This window comes from Bombina bombina, chromosome 6 (genome assembly GCF_027579735.1).
Source record: "Bombina bombina isolate aBomBom1 chromosome 6, aBomBom1.pri, whole genome shotgun sequence".
NCBI classification, from domain to species: domain Eukaryota; kingdom Metazoa; phylum Chordata; class Amphibia; order Anura; family Bombinatoridae; genus Bombina; species Bombina bombina.
The window spans coordinates 1,067,884,746-1,067,895,879 of NC_069504.1; positions in this window are offsets into that span (position 1 = coordinate 1,067,884,746).

Below are 11,134 nucleotides of genomic sequence, written 5' to 3' on the forward strand. Positions count from 1 at the left end.
TTGGGTGCGGCAGATTAGAGGTTAATAAGTATAATGTAGGTGGTGGCGGGGGCGGAAGATTAAGGGTTAATAAGTGTAATGTATGTGGCGGCAATGTTAGGGGCGGCAGATTATGGGTTAATAAGTGTAGGTGGGTGGCGGCGACATTGGGGGCGGCATATTAGGGGTTAATAAGTATAATGTATGTGGCGGCGGTGTCGGGGGCAGCAGATTAGAGGTCAATAAGTGTAATGTAGATGTCGGCAATGTCGGGGGCAGCAGATTAGGGGTGTTTAGACTCGGGGTTTATGTAAGGGTGTTAGGTGTAAACATAATCATTAATGGGGCTGCGTTACGGAGCTTTACGCTTCTTTATTGCAGGTGTTAGGCTTTTTTTTAGCCGGCTCTTCCCATTGATGTCTATGGGGAAATCATGCACAAGCACGTAAAACCAGCTCAAAGCAGCGCTGGTATTTGAGTGCGGTATGGAGCTCAATTTTGCTCAACGCTGCAATATTGCCTGCTAACGCCGGGTTTATGAAAACCTGTAAAGCGGCGCTATAGGGAGGTTAGCGGTGGAAATAACTTGCAAGTTAGCACCGAGCCGCTCTTACCGCAAAACTCGTAATCTAGCCATAAGAGTTTTATTTATCACGGTTATAGGGCATGTTTCGCCACCAGCTGAAAAGCGCATTATTACTGCTTGTTCACTCCAGGAGGAATTCAGCTACAATTTAACCCCATAGTTTAAAAAGGACAGGCAACGTACAGGGTACTCCAGCTGTTGTTGAGGGGGTTAAATAAAAATAAAAGAACAATAAGATAAAGGTAAGAAAACAACTAACCAATAAAAAAAAAGTCTGACAAACAATTGAAATAAAAAAGCAAATAAATCAATCTGCAAAAAGATATTTCTTAAATACATTGTTGTACTGTAAGAAAGCACTTCTTATCATAGATTTTTCACTTTGATTTACTTACTTCAATTATACCTAGGGAAGGGTATATTTTGGTAAGGAGTTTATAGAGGACATTACCATGTGCCCTGTTTTTCCGTTGTTATCTTTTAAATACATTGTTGCAATGATTAGTAATAATAATGTAGCAAAATATATGTAAGTTTCCAGTGTTCACAGAGTGACCTTGACATTTTGTGAGGTAATTGTGAGATACTTTAAAGTGAAGGTAAACTTTGATGAATGAAAGCCTGTTTTTTAAAAATACTATTAAAAACAGGGGCACTTTCATTCATCAAATTTTACAAAGCAGCCGTTTTGATTAAAAACTTACCTTTTTTCTTTTCACAGCCAGAGCAGCTTCCCCCTCCTGGAAATCCTCTCTTCACATGTCAGCAATGACTAATCCGGCTTCCTCCAATCACAGCATGGCCTCAGGCAATGACTACCCTGGGGGGAAAGCTGTGATTGGAGGAAGCTGGATTAGTCATTGCTGACGTGTGAAGAGAGGATTTCCAGGAGGGGAAAGCTGCTGTAGCTGTGAAAAGAAAAAAAAAAGGTAAGTTTTTAATCACAACGGCTGCTTTGTAAACTTTGATGAATGAAAGTGCCACTGTTTTAACCCCTTAATGACCACATCACTTTTCCATTTTCTGTCCGTTTGGGACCAAGGCTATTTTTACATTTTTGCGGTGTTTGTGTTTAGCTGTAATTTTCCTCTTGCTCATTTACTGTACCCACACATATTATATACCGTTTTTCTCGCCATTAAATGCACTTTCTAAAGATACCATTATTTTCATCATATCTTATAATTTACTATAAAAAATTATAAAATATGAGGAAAAATGGAAAAAAAAACACACTTTTTCTAACTTTGACCCCCAAAATCTGTTACATATCTACAACCACCAAAAAACACCCATGCTAAATAGTTTCTAAATTTTGTCCTGAGTTTAGAAATACCCAATGTTTACATGTTCTTTGCTTTTTTTGCAAGTTATAGGGCCATAAATACAAGTAGCATTGCTATTTTCAAACCATTTTTTTTTTCAAAATTAGCGCTAGTTACGTTAGAACACTAATATCTTTCAGGAATCCCTGAATATCCCTTGATATGTATATACATTTTTTTAGTAGACATCTCAAAGTATTGATCTAGGTCAATTTTGGTATATTTCATACCACCATTTCACCGCCAAATGCGATCAAATACAAAAAAATTGTTCACTTTTTCACCAATTTTTTCACAAACTTTCAGTTTCTCACTGAAATTATTTACAAACAGCTTGTGCAATTATGGCATAAATGGTTGTAAATTCTTCTCTGGGATCCCCTTTGTTCAGAAATAGCAGACATATATGGCTTTGGCATTGCTTTTTGGTAATTAGAAGGCCGCTAAATGCCACTGCGCACCACACGTGTATTATGCCCAGCAGTTAAGGGGTTAATTATGGAGCTTTTAGGGAGCTTGTAGGGTTAATTTTAGCTTTAGTGTAGTGTAGTAGGCAACCCCAAGTATTGATCTAGGCCCATTTTGGTATATTTCATGCCACCATTTCACCGCCAAATGCGATCAAATTAAAAAAAACGTAAAATATTTCACAATTTTAGGTTTCTCACTGAAATCATTTACAAACAGCTTGTGCAATTATGGCACAAATGGTTGTAAATGCTTCTCTGGGATCCCCTTTGTTCAGAAATAGCAGACATATATGACTTTGGCGTTGCTTTCTGGTAATTAGAAGGCCGCTAAATGCTGCTGCGTCTCACACGTGTATTATGGCTAGCAGTGAAGGGGTTAATTAGGGAGTTTGTAGGGAGCTTGCAGGGTTAATTTTAGCTTCAGTGTAGAGATCAGCCTCCCACCTGAAACATCCCACCCCCTGATCCCTCCCAAACAGCTTCCTTCCCTCCCCGACCCCACAATTGTCCCCGCCATCTTAAGTACTGGCAGAAAGTCTGCCAGTACTAAAATAAAAGGGTTTTTAAAAATAATAAACATTTTTTTAGCATATTTACATATGCTACTGTGTAGGATCCCCCCCCTTAGCCCCAACCTCCCTGATCCCCCCCAAAACCGTTCTCTAACCCTCCCCTCTGCCTTATTGGGGGCCATCTTGGGTACTGGCAGCTGTCTGCCAGTACCCAGTTTGTAAAAAAATATGTTTTTTTTTATTTTTTGCCCGCTTTTTCTGTAGTGTAGCTTCCCCCTCCCCACAGACCAACCCCCACCACCTAACTGATTGCTTTATTATACGCTTTGTTTATTTTTTTATAGTATTTTTTTCCATTTTCCTACACTATTTTTTCTGTGTGTAGCGGTTCCCACCCGCTCCCTCCCCGTGCACGCGCCCGCCCCCACCCTCCCGTGCACGCGCGCGCGCCCGTGCGCACCCCCAGCCACCCCCCGCCCACGATCCCGCCCCCCTTCACACAACCAGGGCCATCGATGGCCGCCACCCGCCTCCCGGTCCGGCTCCCACCCACCAACGCAGTAAGTCACCGATCTCCGGTGCAGAGAGGGCCACAGAGTGGCTCTCTCTGCACCGGATGGCTTACAAAGGTTATTGCAGGATGCCTCCATATCGAGGCATCACTGCAATAACCGGAAAGCATCTGGAAGCGAGCAGGATCGCTTCCAGCTGCTTTCCACACTGAGGACGTGCAGGGTACGTTCTCAGGCATTAACTGCCTTTTTTCTGAGGACGTACCCTGCACGTCCTCAGTCGTTAAGGGGTTAATAGTATTTTTAAAAAACGGGCTTCAATTCACCAAAGTTTACCTTCACTTTAAGAACTCACGCTACTATTAAGAAATAATGAGATTGTGCTTAGCAACAGCTATAAACTATGTAACTTTCTCATGGTTTGAAAACTGCATAATGTGAAAAGTCTTTTTTTCAAACACATAAAATTGTGTTAATCTTAAAGTCTGATGGACTATAGACATATGTCTGTTTCATGCATAGTTTGGGTATTTTTTTGGGGTCCCATATCCTACTTCATTCACTATTCAAAGAACACAACATCTAGTTTAAACTATAAACTGCAAATAGGGTTAAAAACATAGTTAAAGTATCACTCAAGACCGGAATTAGCACATCATTTTGTCACTGTAATGGCCCTTTAAGGTTAGGCTGACCATATCGCCACTTTAAAAAGGGATACATATGAAAAATACATATGTCAGGGCTGTTTAAAGACATGATTTGGAATAATGTTCAATTATGAGAACCCTGACTTATGTATTTTTCATATGTGTCCCTTTTTAAAGCGGCAATATGGTCAGCCTATTTAAGGGTGACATTTACCCTTTCTCAACCACTCCCCCAGTATGTACTGAATTTAGTGCACCTTCAGTATAAATGGCTGTATATCTTTGCTTTGTAGCTTCTGATACAAAGACGTTTCATATCTTGATGTTACTATGAAGAGCCTCTTTTCTATTGAAAGCTGTAGTTGTAACTACTGCTGCCCTCTGCTGGCAGTTTAGATTTTGACAGTTTGAATACACATGCTAACATTTGAGAGATCACTAATTAAACCTGTTAAAAATATTTTTTTTCATCAAAAGAAAACATAAGTTAAAGCTGTTTATTTTGATGTTTACAAGAAGTGTATTTCTTCATAAAATTTGGACTTTAAGGACTGACTGCTAGCAACATACATTTTACAAAATGCAAAAAATGGTAATAAATTTTTTTTTTGTTCCTTTACATCGAGGATATATATTTTTGTGAAAAATTAAATGTTCTTGATTAAGAAAGAGCATGGAATTTTAAACTACTTCCCAATTTACTTCTACTATCAGCATTTTTGGCAGCAGTATTTGCAACAAGGTTTTTGGCTATGTTGTACATTGTTGCAAACACTGCTGCCAGATGGCTAAATACATGTGCATGCTCCTCAGCTTACAAAAAAATACTCTTTAACAAAGGATATCATTTAAATTGGGAAGTTATTTACCCCTTAAATACGTTTGGCACTTAAAAACATGTGCGGTACCCTGTAGGGTAGCTGTGTCCTGTGCTCTGAGGTGGTCTCACTAACAGTGGCAAGATCACAATTTTTTTGCACGCCTTACAAGTGAGGCATTGCAGAAAAAGCAGTATGGAGGCAACTCCAGTCTAGGTTTCCCTGTATCATATGCTTGTTAGTGCTGAGATCAGTGTTCCCTCCATAACATAAGAGACATGCTGAGATCAGCATCTCTCACATGCTGTTGCTGGATGCTTGTAAGGCTATCCTGCAGCACTGCAGTAACAGTCATGTTTGACTGTTACTGTGTATACAATTACAGTGACTGTGCTTGCTGATTGGTGGCTAAATGTAACCAGCAAGCGCTACCCAGGTGCTGACCCAAAAATGGGCCGGCTCCTAAGCTTACATTCCTGCTTTTTCAAATAAAGATAGCAAGAGAACAAAGAAAAAATTACAATAGGAGTACATTAGAAAGTTGCTTAAAATTGCATGCTCTATCTGAATCATGAAATAATTTGGGTTTTGTGTCCCTTTAACTAACAAAAAGCTCCCTTTAATTTCTGCTTCATACATTTTTCACTGCACTGCAAAAGATCTATGTACTAAAAAATGTTTTGAAAACATCTAAAGCTAGTTTTGTTAGAACTATAAACATTGTTTCTCTTTGAGGGGAGTGGAAACTCAACAATTTAGTACAACTACAGGAAAATAAATAATGAAAATGCATTGCTAATTTTTTTTATTGTATAAAATTAAACATTTTGTGCTAGATTATGAGTGGCGTGCTAACATTTTTTTGCGCGAACGATAAGAGGTTTATCATGGGTGTTTGGTGGCATCGGAAGTAGCGCGTGTATTAGAAATTGAAAGTAAATGTGTTCGCTTGAGCCAATTAATTTTAACATGCAAAGGATTACACTCATAATAAACCATCTAATAAAAATTATTAAAAAAATTGCATAAAAAAGTTATAAGAGCTCAGAGATATGAGGTCTCAGGTGTTAAGAAAAAAAAGGCTGCAAAGGCCTTTAACATACATACATGTCTAAATATGTATATATATATGTTTATATGTGCGTACTTATATATATAAGTGCATTGGAGCCCTTTGCAGCCAAGTAGCTGAAAACATGAAAAATTATATACAGTATATATGCCATATTCATATTTAATAAACAACCAGATTATGAGTTTTGATTTATGAGTGGCTCGGTAATAACTTGCAAGTTATTTCTACCGCTCACCTTTAATAACACTGCTATTACAGGTTTTCAAAAGCCTGCGTTTGCGGACAATATGGCAGCGTTGAGCTCCATACCGCACACAAATACCAGCGCTGCTTTGAGCTGGTTTTACGTGCTCGTGCACGATTTCCCCATAGACATCAATGGGGAGAGCCGGCTAAAAAAAAGCCTAACACCTGCAATAACAGAGTGTAAAGCTCCGTAACACAGCCCCATTGATTCCTATGGGGAAAGAAAATATATGTTTAAACCTAACACCCTAACATAAACCCCGAGTCTAAACACCCCTAATCTGCTGCCCCCGACATCGTTGACACCTACATTACACTTATTAACCCCTAATCTGCCGCCCCGACATCGCTGCCACTTACCTATACTTATTAACCCCTAATCTGCCGCCCCCGACATCACCGCCACCTACCTACACTTATTAACCCCTAATCTACTGCCCCCAAAGTTGCCGCCGCCTCCATACTAAAGTTATTAACCCCTAAACCTCTGGCCTCCCACGTCAATAATACTAAATAAATATATTAGCCCCTAAACCTAACCCTAACCCTAATACCCCTAACTTTAATATAATTAAAATAAATCTAAATACAAATTACTATTATTACCTAAATAATACCTATTTAAGACTAAATACCTGTAAAATAAACCCTAAGCTAGCTACAATATAACTAATAGTTACATTGTAGCTATCTCAGTGGCGGCTGGTGAATTTTTAGGATGGTGGTGCACAAGACCCCGCCCCTATGAGAAAGCCACGCCCCTTTGAAAACCATGTCCCTTTTAAAAAGCCACACCCCCTGTTTTTGGTCATCGTCTCGTTGAAATATCCAGCCCCTGGGGTAACTTCAACTAAAGTTTGTGACTGATTCCTCAACATTATTCTCAAGTATCTGCTGATATTGAGTGGAATCCATGAGACCCTCAACAAGATTCCCAGTACAGGTCTTTAGAGGTGGTCTGTGGGCTGTTTTTGACCGTTCTCACCATCCTTTGCCTTTGCCTGTCCGATATTTTACTTGGCCTGCCACTTCTGGCTTAACAAGAACTGTGCCTGTGGTCTTCCATATCCTCACCATGCTCCTCACAGTGGACACCGACATCTTAAATCTATGCAATAGCTTTTTGTAGCCTTCCTCTAAACCATGACGTTGAACAATCTTTGTTTTTAGGTCATTTGAGAGTTGTTTTGAGGCCCCCATGTTGCCACTCTTCAGAGGAGAGTCATAGAGAACAGCTTGCAATTGCCCACCTTAAAAACTTTTCTCATGATTGGATACACCTGTCTATAAAGTTTAAGGCTTAATGGGCTCACCAAACCAATTTTGTCTTCCAATTAATCAGTGCTAGGTAGTTACAGGTATTCAAATCAACAAAATAACAAGGGTGCCCAAATGTATGCACCTGTCTAATTTTGTTTTTATGCATATTGCACATTTTCTGTTAATCCAATAAACCTAATTTCACTACTGAATTTTTACTGTGTCCTTCATTTATTTGATAGATCAAAATGAAATTACTGATCAAAACAGTCAATTATTTATAACTGACAATCATGGAAATTGTCAGGGGTGCCTAAACCTTTGCATACAACTGTATATAATTTCATGCTCTCAAACTGTATTAAAGTAATGTACACAGATATGAAATATATTTTTATGAAATGTAACATCAATTATATATAAATACTATGCTCCAATACAGCTCACAGGCAGGATATCTAAAAAATATACAAAGGGAAAATTTGTTAAAGTTTAAGCTTCAAAAGATTCTTTACTTCATCGCTTAATGAGATTAGATCTCTATAAACAAGATAACCATGTTACCTCTCTGGGGTGACAGAGAAACAATTCTGTACTTTAGTTCAGATATGCTCAGAATCTTCAGGAAAGTAAGTAATTATCACTTGTATGAAATACAAATGATGGGACTAACAATACTTTTGAAGGTCTGAATCCACATATACGTCTGGAAAGGTTTTCTAGCTCAGAATCGATGCAAGCATATAGAAGACAAAATTTCATATGAAATTACTTGTACCTAATTTTCATATAGCTTTATATACTCCGATACTTTATTAAGGAATGACTTCAAATATGGAATATATTTATATTAAAGTGGGATAATAAGGAAATATAAATATTGTTACAATAAATTAATCACTACAGAATTCTAATTAAATGCAATGTAATATCAGAATATGAAATGATTAATCAATTGATTTCAAATAGTTAATAGTATAGCTGATTATTAGTATCATACTAACTAAGTATTAAATTACAATCCTTTTAAGTCTCCCAATATTTAATGAATCATCGCGTTCATCATGTCCACGAAGTGAAAGCTCAAATTCGCCGGAAAAAATAGAGAATTTTGGAAAGAACATAACGATTTGTGGTTACTTGATCATTGTGTTTTTTAACATTCAAGCAATATGCACTGACAAGTTGTTGGTGAATATCAATCCTTCATAGCAAATTAAACTCTTATGGGGAGTATAAATGTGATTGGTAGCAATAATTTTTATTTTTGGAGTTAAATGTGATAAATCGGAGACACCATAACTCCCCCAACTTGAATCACCACTTTGTTTTTCAAACAGGAGACAATAAAAACAAGATCCTGTTTGCAAAATGACTATTAAGTTAATCTCTTAAGACATTATCAGTAGGAAGTATATATATATATATATATATATATATATATATACCGTATTGTTCCGCATATAGGCCGCACTTTTTTCCCTTGATTTGTAGCTTTAAATGTGCAGTGCGGCCTATATGCGGGGTGCGGCCTATAATCGGGTGCTTATTGGCAAATTTGTACTTGCGCAGTACAGCCAAACTTCCGGTGCACCCTGTGGCCTTATGGGAATTGTAGTCCGCTGGAGTTGGATAGTTTTGCAACATTTTGCAAAGGTAATTGGTTTGGATAATGAGCAGGACGCTCATATGCAGGAGCCGCCACTGTGAAGGTGTGTAATGATGCGGTAATGCTGTGTAATACTATGCTGAGCACAGTGTAATTTGGCACTTGGGCTTATGAGGGAGGAAGTGAGTGGAGCACACAATGTCCCATATGAGTCCGTTTTGCTACTTATCCCCATCACATCGTACCTGCTAAAAATGTACCAGTACATACAAAATTATTTAATATGTTAAAATAAAAAAAGGAAAGATGCTGTACTCCTTAGTACTGGTAATTTCAAATGTGAAAAAAAGCCTTTATTCAGCCATTACAGCTTTAATGGCTGAATAAAGGTGTTTTTGACATTTGAAATTACTGAGGAGTGCAGCATCTTTCCTTGTTTTTCTTTTTTCTATACTCTTGGGGAAGTGTAAAAGTATCCCCTGGGAGCTGACACCCTGCGTTGGGACTCATTGCTTGCACATTGTGTGTGTTTTCTTTAAATTTTTTATTTCTTCAAAATGGCACCCAAACTTTAAGGGTGCGGCTTATAATCAGATGCGGCCTATATGCGGCACAATACGGTATATATATAATATTTTATTATTATTAACCCTTTAAGGACACAGCTTTCAGTTTGCTCAATTGTTTTATGACGGAAAAATTCCGTCATATGTCCTTAAGAGGTTAATATACAAGAATCCATACTCTTCAGTATACCCATGTCTAGTCTTAAAATATACATGCTCAGTTAAATTATATAATAACATATATATTAACCAAATGATTAATTAAAGCTGCAAAATAATAAGTATATTGAATTTACATTTATGAAAATATATATATTCCTGGATTTAAAGAACCTTCCACTTTATAGAGAAATAAAACCACATTTCAATTATATTTGCCCCAGCCCCCAGTGTTCGATATTAGGCAATGCAGCCAAAGGCAGTGGCAACATTAAGATAAATACACCAACATTTTACTTTCTACAAAAGAAGATTATTTCTATTACACTAGTGCTTAATAATTTACTTCAAAGGTAAACATTAAAACAGAATGTTGATAACTCAAGTAAAATTTTTGTAAATTCCGCCTGTCTTTTTTTGAGGCAAATAAATCAATAACATTTTCGTTGAATGTAGGCATGTCATTTATCAATTGTTTTTCAAGTGTGAGCATGGCTAGAGCGGTCAGTCTTTCCTCAGTCATGGTGCTCCTTAGAAATATCTTAACTCGTTTTAAAGTTGAGAAACATCTCTCAGCCTCAGCAGTTGTCACGAGAATAGTCAAAATAATTTGCAACAGTTTGTAGGTCTCCGAGAAAGTACTGTCCAAGTTATTTTCTATTACAAACTGTAGAAGACTAATGGCACCATTCATATTTCTGAAATCTGGTCTTCTGTAAATTACTCCTAGTTCAGTTTTCAGGCGATCTTTCTGTAATATGTGATAAACAGCTGATGTTTGGTCAAGAAGCTGATTTGGAAAAATTTTCTCGTAATCTGCAAATTTTTCAGCTTGGAGGAGAGAAACAGCCGAGTAGTGAGTTATAAAAGAAAATCTATCTTTTACTTGATTCATGATAACATCGCATATCTCTTTAGCAGCCACAGTCTGAGTAATGTGAATATTTTCTCTCTTCCTTTTCCTTGATGTTTCCTCTGTTTCTGATATCGTCATTGTCACTGTGTCCATTCTTTTCCTTTCGTTTTCCATTGTCTGCTGGAAAGTGTTAACATGTTTTCGAATAAGTGCCGCAATCTGTTAGTGTTTTCTGAAGTTGGTTGTATAACACATCTACATGTGGCATAATATTGTGAAAAACTGTAAGCCAAAACACAAATACTAAGTCTTGTAACATACGCCGAATAGCCCCCGCTTGATTTATTGCTATTTCTTTTTTTGATGTTGACTCTATTTTTTCCATACGTTGACCGTTACCTATAATGTATCGAAAAACAACAACCAATTGGAAGGCAGATGAAACATCAGTAGTTTAATCTGCTATCACTGCTACAAAACTTGCATTTGAGATTTCCTTTTTTATTTGGCT